The sequence below is a fragment of the Scyliorhinus torazame genome, chromosome 5 (assembly GCF_047496885.1).
Source record: "Scyliorhinus torazame isolate Kashiwa2021f chromosome 5, sScyTor2.1, whole genome shotgun sequence".
In the NCBI taxonomy this organism is placed as follows: Eukaryota; Metazoa; Chordata; class Chondrichthyes; order Carcharhiniformes; family Scyliorhinidae; genus Scyliorhinus; species Scyliorhinus torazame.
Genome location: NC_092711.1, coordinates 125,389,404 through 125,405,575, shown reverse-complemented (window position 1 = coordinate 125,405,575; position 16,172 = coordinate 125,389,404). Strand labels below are relative to the sequence as shown.

At 47.5% G+C, this 16,172-nt stretch overlaps 2 protein-coding genes across 8 annotated transcripts in view; one reads left to right on the top strand and one right to left on the bottom strand.

Annotated features, from left to right (window-relative positions):
- Positions 1-16,172, top strand: part of LOC140421791 (uncharacterized) — an 864,226-nt gene that overhangs the window by 391,032 nt on the left and 457,022 nt on the right. The window lies entirely within an intron of this gene.
- Positions 1-16,172, bottom strand: part of LOC140421792 (uncharacterized) — a 211,876-nt gene that overhangs the window by 194,450 nt on the left and 1,254 nt on the right. The window contains exon 2 of the mRNA XM_072506681.1: positions 13,884-13,999. The gene's annotated coding sequence lies outside the window, so the exon portion shown is untranslated. The remainder of the gene's footprint in view (positions 1-13,883; positions 14,000-16,172) is intronic.

Sequence of the window (16,172 nt, the reverse complement as noted above, 5' to 3'; positions counted from 1 at the left end):
TGTGAGAAGGGCATCTCCAAGTCTCTGTTTGACTCTCCTCCAGCTTCCTGTCCTGGTTGAGTTGGACAAGGAACTCTCATCATTTGAGCTGGAAAAGGCCATTGATTGCTGAGCAAGCAGAAAGGTGCCCGGCAAGGATGGAATTCCAGCTGAACTGCTCACACACAGAAAGTCCCATTGACTGTCACACCTTCCTGCCCGCCCCTTTTGGGCTGTGAGACAGGTCCACGGAACATGTGTGATGCAATAAAAACAGCAGTGACAGAGGAGACAGCATCAACTACAGGGACATCTCACTCCTTAGAGTCAGGGGAAGACCTTCACTTGGGTGATGTTTAAAAGATTCATCTACTTGCAGACTGAGTGTGTCCAGAAGCACAGTGCGGTTTCTGTGCTGACAGATCTACAGTGAACATGATCTTCTCCACACATCAGCGACAAGGGAAGAGAACAATTGGGATTTGATCTAAAGTGTCAGTGCTGAGAAAGTGAAATGTTCTAATTACTGAGTGAAAGTAAACCTTTCAGTGTGAATCACAATTTACTGGTACAATTGGAAAAGGCACCAAAACGTTTCAATCTCTGAAGATAAACTTCAGCCTTGAAGTTATGTTTCGGAGCTCACAAGCTGTGGGAAGCTTTGCGAATGTTTCCTCTTCCCTTTTGTAAACAAGCAGAGAAGTTAACCCTTTCCCCTGACACCACGGCAACAATTTGTAATAAAGACTTTGACTTTTAAAGATTTGGCCTCATCCCATTTGTTGGGGTCATATTTCCGGCCGTGGGAATCATCGCGGACAGGATGGAAATTTGCTGGAACATTTATTTTATAATCCTAATCCTTATTGTCACAAGTAGTCTTTCATTAACACTGCAATGAAGTTACCGTGAAAAGCCCCCAGTCAGCACATTCCGGAGCCTGTTCTGCTACACAGAGGGAGAATTCAGAATTGGCATGTGAGAGTACCTTTAAGAACTGGGTGTTTAGCAAATAGCTGCAGTGGATGTACCTTTAAGAAATGGGTGTTTATCAAATAGCTGCAGTGAAGACAGACAGCCCAGCTCCACCCACACTCTGATATCACTGCAGCTATTTGATAAACACCTGTTTCATAAAGGTACATCCACTACAGCTATTTGATAAGCACCCAGTTCTTAAAGGTACACCCACGTGATAGAATGTCGAAATTACCGAACAGCATGACTTTCGGGATTTGTGGGGGGAAACTGGAGCACCCGGAGGAAACCCACGCAGACACGGGGAGAACGTGCAGACTCCGCACAGACAGTGACCCAAACCGGAATCGAACCTGGGACCCTAGCACTGTGAAGCAACTGCTAATCACTGTGCGTCTGTGCCACCCCTTTAAAGGTCCTTTACCTTGGGCAGGAATTTCCAGTCTCGGGTGGGGGGAGGAGGGGGTGGCGGGGGGAGACCAGAACCCCAACCGGAAAAAAATCCCTTCCCACTCTCGGAGCAGTGAATGGTCTCTCTCCAGAGTGAGCGCGTTGGTGAGTCAGCAGATCCATTTTGCTTTGAAAGTTCTTCTCACAGTCGGTACATAAAATGTCTTGTGTCAGAGTGAACATGTTGGTGTGAAGTGAGGTGGGTTCGAGTTCTCGAGTTTTACAGCACAAAACAAGGCCCTTTGTCCCATTGTGTCTGTGCCGGCTATCAAGCACCAATCTATTCTAATCTCAGTTTCAGGGATTATTAACATCAACTCAAACAAACTCCAGCTGTCAGAATGAACATGGTTCTGTCCTGGATGTGATTTTTGTTCAGTCCTGGATGTGATTAACATCAATAACAGCAGAGTCCTGGAGGCACTTGTGAACTCACTGCTGTGTCTTCAGGGTGGATGACCGAATGAATCCCTTCCCACACAGGGAACAGATGAACGCTCACTCCCTGGTGTGAATGCGCTGGTGTTTCAGCCGGAGGGACTGCTGAGTGAATCCCATCCCACACACGGAGTAGGTGAATGGCGTCTCTCCAGTGTGGCTGTGCTGGTGAATCAGCAGATCCACTTTGCTGTTGAAACTCTTCTCACAGGCGGAACATTTAAAAGGTCTCGTGTCAGAGTGAACACGTTGGTGTGAAGTGAGGTGGGTAGACTGAGTGAATCCCTTCCCACACACAGAACAAGTGAATGGTCTCTCTCCAGTGTGAACTCGCTGGTGATCCAACAGTTTGCATAACTGAGTGAATGCCGTCCCACACTTGGGGCAGGCAACTGGTTTCTCCCCAGTGTGAATTCACTGGTGTAACAGAAAGCTGGACAACTGACTGAATCGCTTCCCACACTCAGAGCAGGGATATGGCCTCTCCCCGGTGTGAACTCGCTGGTACGCCAGCAGATTTGCTTTTCTTTTAAAGCTCTTCTCACAGGCGGAACATTTAAAAGGTCTGGTGTCAGAGTGAACAAATTGGTGTGTAGTGAGGTGGGTTAGTCGAGTGAACCTCTTCCCACACTCGGAGCAAGTGAATGTTCTTTCCCCGGTGGGACTGCGGCGATGAATGTCCAGCACAGACGGGGATATGAATCCCTTCCCACAGTCCCCACATTTCCACGGTTTGTCCATGGTGCCAGTGTCGTCGTGTCTCCTCAGGTTGGACAATCGGTTGAAAACTCGTCCACACACAGAACACATGTACGGATTCTCCCCGCCGTGAATGGTGTGATTTATTTTCAGGCTGTGTAACTGGTTAAAGCTCTTTCCACAGTCAGTTCACTGGAACACTCCCACTCGGGTGTGTGCGTCGCGATGCTTTCCCAGGCACACTGGTGTTTCAAATCTTTTTCCCCAGACAGCACAGCCAAGCACGTCTCCGTCCACATTCAAAGGCCAATAATATTCAGGTCCTGATGAATCTTGATGTGATGTTTGATGTGAGTTTCCTGTCTGCCAGTCCACTCTTTGTGACCCTACAAAAACCAATTTGCAGGTTAGCCCAGGACAGAAACTTAGAACAGATAATTCTAGTTCCCAGGATTTAAGTATTGCTCTCTTGTTCCCCAAAGCTGCAAATCCCAGACCCACACACTCTCCCCTTCCCACAAACTCACCACAATGATTTCACGGTCACCAATACTGCGATAAACATTGAATTCCAGATTCTTAATTGAATTTACACTCCACTAATTGCCATGATGGGATTTGGACCCTTGTCCCCAGACCACTAGCCTGTGTCTCTGGATTGCTGGTATAGTGAACCCCCGTGGAGAGTGGTACTGACCTGGAACTCAATGCTTACACTCAAAGACCAATAATATCCAGGTTCGGAATAATAAAGTGACTCTCTCAGGTTTTAATGTCTTGTTTGATTTCACTTTGCTGTGTTTAAATCCTCCCCTTGTAACCCCCTGTAAAAGGAGTTTCCAGAGTCCATCACTGTCAGTCCTGCTGAGTGGACAGGGATCACCGTGCATGCGCCCTGCTGCACACTGCCCCCTATGAGGATGCTGGTGGTTAACTGGGGAAAGACTCTGCAGGGAAACCTTCCCGCTCGGTCCAAACTCGGGAGCGATAATTTCTTGCTTTAGCTTTGAGGCCTCAACTGGGTGTTTGTGAAGCCTCCCCTCCCACCCACTGCTCCTAACGCTACCTCCGCTTATCCACCTCCATCCCGCCTGAAGATGAGCCAAACAAGCGCCTGTCCCTGGACACGAGCCGGACTGCGTTTGCTCTACGTCACAATGTCCAGGGAGTGATTGACAGCAGCTCCGGGCCAATAGGAAGAGGGGGTGGGACTGGAGAACCGAGCAGGAGGGGCTGGTCCTCCAACCAATCAGAGTGAATGAGGGCTGGGGCTTATCCTGGATCTCCCTCATTGGCTGAGACTGGATCATTGAGTTCTTCCCATTGGGCGCAGGTTCCAAAACCTCATTTCCTGCCTGAGAGGTATTAACCAATGGAGAACTTTGGAGGACTGGATACTCTCGTCCTCCAGGCAATCAGACTGCGGGCTTTGTGTGAATGAAGATTGAACTGCACACAGACTAAAACTTCTTCCTGTGTGAAACCTGTGATCAAAACACTTTCATTCCACTTGGAATGGATTGGATTTGTTTATTGTCACGTGTTCCGAGGTAAAGTGAAAAGTATTTTTCTGCGAGCAGCTCAACAGATCATGAAGTACGGGGAAGAAAAGAAAATACATAATAAGGCAATACAAGGTATACAATGTAACTACATAAGCACCGGCATCGGATGAAGCATACAGGGTGTAGTGTTAATGAGGTCAGTCCATAAGAGGGTCATTTAGGAGTCTGGTAACAGCGGGGAAGAAGCTGTTTTTGAGTCTGTTCATGCGTGTTCTCAGACTTCTGTATCTCCTGCCCGATGGAAGAAGTTGGAAGAGTGAGTAAGCTGGGTGGGAGGTTTGATTATGCTGCCCGCTTTCCCCAGGCAGCGGGAGGTGTAAATGGAGTCAATGGATGGGAGGCGGGTTTGTGTGATGGACTGGGCGGTGTTCACGACTCTTCTGAAGTTTCTTGTGGTCCTGGGCCGAGCAGTTGCCATACCAGGCTGTGATGCAGCCAGATAGGATGCTTTCTATGGTGCATCTGTAAAAGTTGGTAATGGTTAATGGGGACATGCCAAATTTCCTTAGTTTCCTGAGGAAGTATGGGCGCTGTTGTGCTTTCTTGGTGATAGCGTCGACGTGGGTGGACCAGGACCAATTTTTGGAGATGTGCACCCCAAGGAATTTGAAACTGCTAACCATCTCTACCTCGGCCCCGTTGAAGCTGACAAGGGCGTGTACAGTTCTTTGCTTCCTGAAGTCAATGACCAGCTCTTTAGTTTTGCTGGCATTGAGGGAGAGATTGTTGTTGCTGCACCACTCCACTAGGTTCTCTATCTCCCTCCTGTATTCTGACTCATCGTTATTCGAGATCCGGCCCACTGTGGTCGTATCATCAGCAAACTTGTAGATGGAGATGGAACCAAATTTTGCCACGCAGTCGAAAGGCTTCTTTTCACATCAATGGACTTTTTTGAGAATCCATTGACCATTCTACAGAACTGTTACAACAAGGAACAACAAACATGAACTCGGTTTCTCTCGCCAAAGATGTGGCATGGTGGCACAATGGTTAGCACTCTGCCTCACAGCACCAGCAACCTGGGTTCAATTTCGGCCCTGGGTGACTGTGTGGAGTTTGCACATTCTCTCTGTGTCTGTGTGGGTTCCCTCTGGTTGCTCCAGTTTCCTCCCACCGTCCAAAGATGTGCAGGTTTTGTGGATTGGCTGTGCTAAGTTTCCCTAGTGTGCAAAGGTGAAGTGGGTTTACGGGGATGGCGGGGAAAGTGCACCTTGGTGGGGTGCACCTTTTGTAGGGTTGGTGCAAATGTGATGGGCCAAATGGCCTTCTGCACTGTAGGGATTCTATGATGCTGCCAGACATGTTGCATTCATCCAGTATTTTCTGTTTTTACTCTACATTATGCACACTTTAGAAAATCCTTTTATTGGCTTTTCTCATATTTATAAACAGTTGTGTATATGCACTAGTGATAATTTACCAAAATTCACTAGAATCTGGGGTGGTCCCGGCGGATTGGAAATTAGCAAACGTGACACCACTGTTTAAAAAAGGAGGTAGGCAGAAAGTGGGTAATTATAGGCCAGTGAGCTTAACTTCGGTAGTGGGGAAGATGCTGGAATCTGTCATCAAGGAAGAAATAGCGAGGCATCTGGATGGAAATTGTCCCATTGGACAGACGCAGCATGGGTTCATAAAGGGCAGGTCATGCCTAACTAATTTAGTGGAATTTTTTGAGGACATTAACAGTGCGGTAGATAACGGGGAGCAAATGGATGTGGTATATCTGGATTTCCAGAAAGCCTTTGACAAGGTGCCACACAAAAGATTGTTGCATAAGATAAAGATGCATGGCATTAAGGGGAAAGTAGTAGCATGGATTGAGGATTGGTTAATTAATAGAAAGCAAAGAGTGGGGATTAATGGGTGTTTCTCTGGTTGGCAATCAGTAGCTAGTGGTGTCCCTCAGGGATCAGTGTTGGGCCCACAACTGTTCACAATTTACATAGATGATTTGGAGTTGGGGACCAAGGGCAATGTGTCCAAGTTTGCAGACGACACTAAGATAAGTGGTAAAGCAAAAAGTGCAGAGGATACTGGAAGTCTGCAGAGGGATTTGGATAGGCTAAGTGAATGGGCTAGGGTCTGGCAGATGGAATACAATGTTGACAAATGTGAGGTTATCCATTTTGGTAGGAATAACAGCAAAAGGGATTATTATTTAAATGATAAAATATTAAAACATGCTGCTGTGCAGAGAGACCTGGGTGTGCTAGTGCATGAGTCGCAGAAAGTTGGTTTTCAGGTGCAACAGGTGATTAAGAAGGCAAATGGAATTTTGTCCTTCATTGCTAGAGGGATGGAGTTTAAGACTAGGGAGATTATGCTGCAATTGTATATGGTGTTAGTGAGGCCACACCTGGAGTATCGTGTTCAGTTTTGGTCTCCTTACTTGAGATAGGACGTACCGGCACTGGAGGGTGTGCAGAGGAGATTCACTAGGTTAATCCCAGAGCTGAAGGGGTTGGATTACGAGGAGAGGTTGAGTAGACTGGGACTGTACTCGTTGGAATTTAGAAGGATGAGGGGGGATCTTATAGAAACATATAAGATTATGAAGGGAATAGATAGATAGATGCAGGCAGGTTGTTTCCACTGGCGGGTGAAAGCAGAACTAGGGGGCATAGCCTCAAAATAAGGGGAAGTAGATTTAGGACTGAGTTTAGGAGGAACTTCTTCACCCAAAGGGTTGTGAATCTATGGAATTCCTTGCCCAGTGAAGCAGTAGAGGCTCCTTCATTAAATGTTTTTAAGATAAAGATAGATAGTTTTTTGAAGAATAAAGGGATTAAGGGTTATGGGGTTCAGGCCGGAAAGTGCTGAGTCCACAAAAGATCAGCCATGATCTCATTGAATGGTGGAGCAGGCTCGAGGGGCCAGATGGCCTACTCCTGCTCCTAGTTCGTATGTTCTTATTACATTTTTCTTGCCTGCACTAACTTACTTTATTTTACAGAGAGGTTTATTCTGTCCTTCATTTAACAAGCTCTATGTACATTTCGTTGCCCTCTGGATCGGTCTACGATTCCCCCTCCCCCTCCCATTCAGCTCCCTTCCTCTTTCTTCTCTTGTGGTTTCCCCACCTTCCTCCCCCCCCCCCCCCCCCCCTGGGTTGTGCCGTCCTTTGGTTCCTCATCTATCTTTTTTTTTTTCCTTCGCTTACTCCTTGTTGCTGGCCTCGAACATATTTTGGAACAGGCCAACGAACTGCCCCCCAGTATCCAGGAAGCCTTCCTATGACCCTCGGATGGCGAACTTAATCTTCTCCAGGTGGAGAAATTCCGAGAGGTTTGCGAGCCAGTCTGCAGCTTTGGGTGGTGCTGCCGAGCGTCAGCCGAGCAGGATTCTCCGGCGTGTGATGAGGGAAGCAAAAGCAATTGCGTTGCCCCCTTCCTCATGTGTAACTCTGGCTGCTACGATACCCCAAAGACTTCATCCTCACCCCCACAACCTTGGACATTGCCTCGGGAAAGGCTGTCCAGAACCCAGCAAGCCCAGAACATGTGGGTGTGGTTGGCCGGGCCCCTCTGACACCGCTCACAGTTGTCCTCCACCTCCGGAAAGAACATGCTCATTTGGGTTCTGGTCAGGTGCGCTCTGTGCACCATTTTGAGCGGCATTAGGCTTAGCCTTGCGCAGGAGGAGGTGGAGGTCACCCTGCTCAGGTTTCGCTCCAGAGTCCCCACCCTACCTCTGTCCCCAGTTCGTCCTCCCATTCTTGTCTGTTCGTGTCCAGTGGTGTCCGTAGCTGTCCGGATATTTTCCCACATTGCCCCCCCTTCTCACTGCTTGTGTGTATCAGGTCCTCCAGTAGTGTGCTTTCTGGGGCCCCGGGGTACCCTACTGTCTCTTTGCAGAGGAAGTCTTTTATTTGGAGGTGTCTCAATTCCTGTCCTTTTGCTAGTTTCCACTTCCTTGTCGGTTCATCCAGTGTCGCCAGTTCGTCCAGTGTCGCCAGTCTGTGCCCTACGTAGAAGTCCCTGACCGCCAGTGTGCCCCTGTCCCACCTCCATCTTTTGAAGGTGGTATCTAGCATGGCTGGGGGCAATCTGTGATGCCCCAGATGGGGGCCATTTTAGTTATCCCGAAGTTCTGTCTCAACTGGGTCCACGTTCTCAGCGTGGCCGCTACCACTGGGCTCGTTGTGTATCTTGCTGAGGAGGATGGGACTGCTGCTGTAGCCAGGGCCCGGAGGGTTGTTCCTTTCCAGGATGCCTCCTCCATTTGTACCCAATCTGTGTCGGGTTCTTGTACCCATCCCCTCTCTTTCTGCCGTTGCTGCCCAGTGGTAGTATTGAGGTTTGGTAAGACCAAGTCCCCTTTGACTTTTCCTCTTTGCAGTGTTGGTTTGGGAATTGTAATCCACTAATTTGATTTATTGAACCACTATACCGTCAACTACTAGGAGCAGTGTGTTGATGTTTCAGCTATTCTGTAGGATTTCCTCTCAAAGTCTGATCTGATGGGTCTGTCTGGGGGTATTTCTCCTCATACTGTCCATGTGTTTGGGTATCTTCGGGAGCAAGTAGAACTTCCTTCATTTTACCTGCTGTCCCCTCAGATAGTCCATCTGTTTTTGGTTAATGTGTCTGGAGTCTTTGAGTTCTTCCAGTCTGTCTCCAATTCTCCTTCCTGTCTCGGGTATATGGGTCTAGGTACCTTGGTGTTGTGATTTGTGTTGTTTAGTTGTCTGCCTGTCTCCAGCAGGTATTTTGTCTCTTGATAATGACTGTGCTGCTACCCTTGTCTTCTGGTCTGATGAACATATCCGTGTTGGATCCAAGCTCCCGGATTGTCTGTCTTTCTCTCCGGGTGAGATTCTGTTTGTCTCTTGTATTTCACTGTGACAGGGCAGAGACCTGATTGAAGGGATTCAAACATGGGAATTCTGGGAAAGATGGGCAAGGATTTGGGAGGTGACAACATGTTCAAAGAGTTTGGAGAGGAGAGGGAGGCTGAAGATGGGGCAGTAATTTGTAAGGATGGCAGGGTCAAGGGTTTGTTTTATTGAGGAGGGGGTGATGATGGCAGATTTGAAGGACAGAGGGACAGTATCTGAAGAGAAATGTTGACAATATCCATGGACACAGGGTAGTTGGCTGATCAGTAGCTTATTGGGAATAGGGTTGATGGAGCAGGAGCTGGGTCTCATGGACAAGATGAGCTCTGGGAGGGCATGAGGGGAGATGGGAGAGAAACTAGAGAAAGATGTGGGTTCAGGGCTCGGGAAAGGATGAAATTTAGAGACAGTTTGGTTCGGGGGGCTCGAGGAAGGGAGGTGTTAGGTGAAAATATTCACAAACAGACCTTTGAATGAGTAAAGAAGCAGTTTGTTGTATCAGAGCTCTGGGAGAAAGACCTTAGTCTCTGCAATCTTTATCAGCGCACTTTCTCGCTTGAGCTCCCGTTCATATTGGGTTAATATACAGCAGTGTTTTTCAAACTTTTTTTCCGGGACCCATTTTTACCAACCGGCCAACCTTCAGGCCCCAACCCGTCCGATATTCGCGATGCGCCGGCCGATCTTCATGACCCACCATTTTCTCTTCCCTTGTTTGCTGACAAAAATGGAGGAAATGGTTTTGGGTCCCTTTGACCTTCGTACACGCTCCTCCAATGGAACCTGTCGGATGAAGGTGAAACCTTCTGGTGTCGGAAAGTATGGAGTCTCCACCTGTCCAAAGTGCTGCATTTGTTTCCGGCAAAACTTGATCAAATGAACCCCACCCGAACTTGTAAAAAATAATGAATAAAATAAAAGAATAAAATGAATAAACCCCCCCCCCGAACTTGTAAAACAAAAAGCTGCGACCGTTAAAAAAAAAAGCGGCCGCACTGCGCATGGGTGCCCGATCATCAGCGCGCATGCACGGTGCGGCCACATTTTTTTTTAAACATGTTCGCGGCCATTTTTCTAGGCCGCTTGCAGCCGTCATTTTCAACAGACGGCTGCTGCACGCAGATTTGCGCGATAGACGGCTCCATGACCCTCCCAACACCCGCCCGCGGGTCGCGCCCCCGAGTTTGACAATTCCTGATATACAGATTCAAACAGCGAAATTAGTTTGTAATCGCATTTACATACAGCCATTCAGCTCTATTCGCGTCACAATTCATTATACATGCAGTCAGTCACTACTTCAGTATCTTTGTCCATGCCATAAATGGTTTTAGTTCATAAACTAGGGCCTCTTCCTGTTGTTGCTCGTTTCTTAGTTTGCCATTAGCCGAACAGTTATAGGTAACAGAAAAATGCAGGCATTTGGCAAAGTTCGTCAATGGCCCATTGTCTCGAAGGATTCACCTGGTTGTGAGTCATTTGTTTTGCACAGAGGGCTGCTATTCTCAGCAGAAGACACAGAAAGTACATTGAGCTGCAGGGTCAGATATAATTTTGCAACATAGTTAAGAATTCGGTATACATTGTAAAATACAGAATTTCTCCTCCAATAGGAGCGAAGCAACAGAGGCAGTTGATCGGATTTACTCAATCTCAGTCACAAAGAAGCTCCATGAGCTCCTCACACTTCTTGTTGGGGGTGAGGATGGAAGAGACAAGGGAGAGCGAGAGTACTTCAAAAGGAACTAACTTGTGTCAGAGATATTAAAAAGTTTCAACACACTGCGTATTTCACACAAATCCTATTTGACTTTTAGCCAGAATATTAGCCCCTGTAAATGGACTGGAGTTTGTTATCAGCAGAAAGAGACCCAAATGAACATGGTTCAGTCCTGAATGTGAGTAACAGCAAAATCCATTCACTGTGGTTACTTGTGGCCTCGTTGGTGTGTCAGCAGGTTGGATAACTGAGTGAATCCCTTCCCACACTTGGCGCAGGCGAATGGCCTTTCCCCAGAGTGAATTCGCTGATGTCTCTGCAGGTCGGATGACTGAATGAATCCCTTCCCACACTTGGAGCAGGCGAATGGCCTCTCCCCAGTGTGACTTCGCTGATGTACAGTGAGGTTAGATAATCGCCTGAACCGAGTCCCGCATTGAGCGCACCTGAACGGTCTCTCGTCAGTGTGAACACGTTGATGGCTCATCAGATCCCCAGAACCTTTATAGCACTTCCCGCAGTCTGGACATTGAAACGGTCTCCCATCAGTGTGAACTCGCTGGTGTTTCAGCAGGTTGGCTAAAATAGTAAATCCTTTCCCACACTCTGAGCAGGTGAATGGTCTCTCCCCAGTGTGAACTCGCTGGTGTGTGGACAGATTAGATGACTCAGTGAATCCTTTCCCACACTCGGAGCAGGTGAATGGTCTCTCCCCAGTGTGAATTTGCTGGTGTCTCAGCAGGTGGGATAACTGTATGAATCCCTTCCCACACTTGGAGCAGGTGAATGGTCTCTCCCCAGTGTGAACTCGCTGGTGTGTGGACAGAGTGGATGACTCAGTGAATCCCTTCCCACACTTGGAGCAGGTGAATGGCCTCTCTCCAGTGTGAACCCGCTGATGTCTATACAGATTGGATGACTGACTGAATCCCTTCCCACACGTGGAGCAGGTGAATGGTCTCTCCCCAGTGTGACTCCGTCGATGAGTTTCCAGCTTGGATGGGGAAGTGAATCCTTTCCCACAGTCCCCACATTTCCACAGTTTCTCCTCAGTGTGACTGCGTTTGTGGCTTGTGAGGCCTGATGATCGAGCGAATCCTCGTCCACACACACAACACGTGTACGGTTTCTCCCCACTGTGAACGATGCTTTTTCCATCCATGTTCAAAGTACGATGATATTCAGGATATGATAAATTGAGGACTCTGTCAGACCCTGATGTGCTGCTAGGTTTGGGTTTCCGGACTTTGAAGCCTCCCCTTCGAACACCCTGTGAAACTGATTTAAAACAGAAAATAGGGAGTGAGAGAGAACCCACAAAAACAGGTTGTGAAATTGAGCTGAATGAATCTGGTCATTTGTGGGGCCGGCACTGGGAAAAAGTGACCATGAAAACTGCTGGATTGTCAGAAAAACCCAACTGGCCTCTTTGGAGAGAAAGAGGTGAAGAGGGATTTTGTATACCTACAAGACATATCAAGAGAGTAGTTGCCAAAGCAAATTCGATCTTGAGCTTCATAATTAGAAATATTGATACTGAAACAGGGTAGCTCGGCTTCCAGTGGCAGAGTGATTAGCACTGCTGCCTCACAGCGCCAGGGACCCGGGTTCAATTCCGGCCTTGGTGACTGTCTGTGTGGAGTTTGCACTTTCTCCCCGTGTCTGCGTGGGTTTTCACTGGTGCTCTGGTTTCCCCCTACAGTCCAAAGACGGGCAAATTAGGTGGATTGGCTTTGATAAATTGCCCCTTAGTGTCCAGGGATGTGCAAGTTAGGTGGGGCTATCGGGTGTCACAGTGGTTAGCACTGCTGCCTCACAGCTCCAGGGTCCCGGATTCAATTCCAGTCTCGGGTGACTGCCTCTGTGAAGTTTGCATTTTGTTCCCGTGTCTGCATAGATTTCCTCCGGGTGCTCCGGTTTCCTCACACAGTCCAAAGATGTGCAGGTTAGGTGGATTGGCCATGATAAATTGCCCCAAAGGTTAGTTGGGGTTACTGGGTTATGGGGACAAGGTGGAGGCATGGGCTTAAACCTACGTAGGGTGCTCTTTCCAAGGGCCAGTGCAAACTCCTTGGGCTGAATGGCCTCCCCCTGCCCTGTAAAGTCTATGATTCTGCACTGTAGGAATTCTTATGAATCTTTATGAAGCTCTGGTCACCACTCTTCAGGAAGAATGTGAAGGTTCTTGGAGAAGGTGCAGAGGAGATTTACCAGAATGGTTCCAGCAAAGGAGGTTGAGGGGAGATTTGATTCAGGTCCACCAGATTATGCCAGATTTCCATCGGGTGGATAAAGAAACTCTCTTTCCATTCACTGATCGTACAAGCAGTCGGGACACAGATTTAAAGTTTTGGGTAAAACCTGGATTGAACTATATAAGATCCTGAGGGGTCTTGACAGGGTGGATGTGGAGAGGATGTTTCCTCTTGTGGGAGAATCGAGAACGAGGGCATCACTGTTGCAAAATAAGATGTCGCCCATTTCAGATGGAGATGAGGATTTTTTATTCTCTTGAGGGTTGTAAGACTTTGGAACTCGCATCCTTAAAAGGCAGTGGAAGCAGAGACCTTGAATATTTTTAATGCAGAGCTGGATAGATTCTTGATAAGGGGGTGAAAGTCATCAGGGGTAGGCAGGAATGGGGAGTTGAGATTAGAATGAGATTAGTTGCAATCTTATTGAATGCTGAGCAGGCTCGAGGGGCCAAGTGGCCTGCTCCTAGTTTGTATGTAAAAGGGACAGGAGATATATGTTTTTACACAGCGAGCGGCAATGACCTGAAACTTGCTGCCTATGAGGGAGTTTGAAAATAGACACAATGAATGATTTGATTTCAAAAGGAAATCGGATAGACATCTGAGGGAAATAAACCTGCGAGGATACAGGGAGCAGGAGAATGGCACTGACTGGATTGCTCCAGAGAGCTAGCATGGACTCAATGGATCAAATGTCCTTCTTTGAGCCATCATGTCTCTGACTCTTTTGTGTAATCTAGTTTTGTAATTTAACCCCGGGGGGGGTTCAGATATCGCTCAGGTAAATCTGTGCTACACTCCCTCCGAGGCCATTCTGTCCTTCCTCAGGGTTGTTGCCCAGAACTGAACACAGTTCTCCAGATTTTGTCTAACCAGGGTTTGTGAATCTCGGGGCTTTTCCAGTCACACTGAGACCTGAAAGCTTCCCTCACAGACAGAACAGACAAACCTTTTACCTTCCACACCCAGATGCTGCTGAAATTCAGTTTCTAATGAATCGAGTGACTCTGTCAGATCGCGATGTGACGTTTGGTTTGCATTTCCCGTCTGTTCAACCTCCTCTTCCAGTATCCTGTAAATTTACAGAAACCTCACTGTCAGTTTAGGACAGAAATTCACAACATTCTCTCCTCGCCAACTTTGATTAAATATATTCCTGGAGGTTTGATCGTATGACCTGCCCCATCCTCCAGCCATTAATCGGTCAACACATCCACCCTTGTGACACACTGCCTTCCTCGGCCAATTGGGAAGAAAAATGACTCATTACCTTACAGGACAGTTACTGTCCCAATGATTTTCAAGACACCCAGGTATGAATCTCACCAACGCAGGGATCTGAGTTGGTGCGAATCTGGGGAGGAGGAGCTTTGGAACAGTAAATATAAATAACTTACCTCGGGACTATACGGCCTGTCGGCAGGGAGCGGATTTGGCCCGAATCTGGGAGGAGGAGCTTCGGAATAATAAATATAAATAACTTACCTCAGAGTAAAGCTGATGGGCTCGTTGGAATCTGTTCTAAATTTGAGAAACTGGAGTAATTAACTAAGTAGGGAGTAACGAGGAGATTAGTAACTAGGAGATTGCTGTTTGTATCTATATCAACGATTTGGATGAGAATGTACAAGGCATGATCAGTAAGTTTGCAGATGACACTAAAATAGGTGGTATTGTCGGCAGTGAGGAAGGTTATCAAAAATTGCAGCAGGCTCTCGATCAGCTGGGTAAGTGGGCCAAGAAATGGCAAATGGAATTCAATACAGATAAGTGTGAGGAGTTGCATTTCAGAAAGTCAAATCAAGATAGGAGTTTCACAGTGAATGGTAAGGCCTTAGGGTGTATCATGGAATAGAGGGATCTTGGAGTTTGGCTGCACGGTTCTCTAAAGGTGGAGTCACAGGTAGATAGGGCAGCACGGTAGCATAGTGGTTAGCACAGTTGCTTCACAGCTCCAGGGACCCAGGTTTGATTCCCAGCTGGGTCACTATCTGTGTGGAGTATGCATGTTCTCCGTGTCTGTGTGTGTTCTCTGGTTTCCTCCCACAATCTAAAGATGTGGGGGTTAGGTGGACTGGCCATGCTAAATTGCCCTCAGTGTCCAAAAACAAGATTAAGTGGGGGTTGCTGGGTTACAAGGATAGGGCAGATAAGTGGGCTTGAATAGGGTGCTCTTTGTAAGGGCCGGTGCAGACTCGATGGGCCGAATAGCCTCCTACTGCACTGTAAATTCTCTGAAGAAGGCTTTTGGCGTGCTGGCCTTCATCAGTCAGGGCATTGAGTATAGAAGTTGGGAAGTTATGTTGCAGTTGTCCAGGACGTTGGTGAGGTCGCACCAGGAGTATTGTGTTCAGTTTTGGCTGCTTTGCTATAGGAAAGATGTTATTAAACTGGAGAGAGTGCAGAAGAGATTTACAAGGATGTTGCCAGGACTCAAGGGACTGAGTTATAGGGAGAGATTGGACAGGCCAGGACCTTTTTCTTTGGAGCGTAAGAGACTGAGGGGTGACCTTATCGAGGTGTGTAAGATCATGAGAGGCATGGATAGGGTGAATGCACTCAGTCTTTTTCTCAGGGTTGGGGAATCGAGAACTAGAGGGCATAGGTTTAAGTTCAGAGGGGAAAGAATTAATGGGAACCTAAGGAGCAACGGTTTTACACAGAGGGTGGTACGTATGCGGAATGAGCTGCCGGAGGAAGTGGTTGAGGCAGAGACATTGACAACATTGAAAAGGCATTTGGACAGATACATGGATAGGAAAGGTTCAGAGGGATATGGGCCAAAAGCAGCCAAATGGGATTGGCTTAGATGGGCTTTGTGGTTGGCATGGACCGGTTTGGGCCAAAGGGCTTGTCTCCGTGCTGTAGATTTTATCCATGAACCCCAAGTCTCTTTGGACATCCACTGTACTTAACCTCTTTCCATTTAGAAAGTACTCAGTTTTTTTTTGGTTCAAATCCTTTTTTGGTTCAAAACAGATAACCTGACACTTGTTTACATTGCCACAATTTGGCCCATTCACCTAGTCCATCAATATCTTCTTGCAATGTTATGCTATCATGTATGCTGTCTGAGATGCCATCAAACTTTCATCAGCAACAGTGCAGAAGAGGCCCTTCGGTCCATCGAGTTTGCACTGACACATGATAAAGCTGACCCACCGACCTAATCCCATTTGCCAGCACTTGGCCTATAGCCTTGAATGTTATGACGTGCCAGTCTTCATCCAGGTACTTTTTTAGAG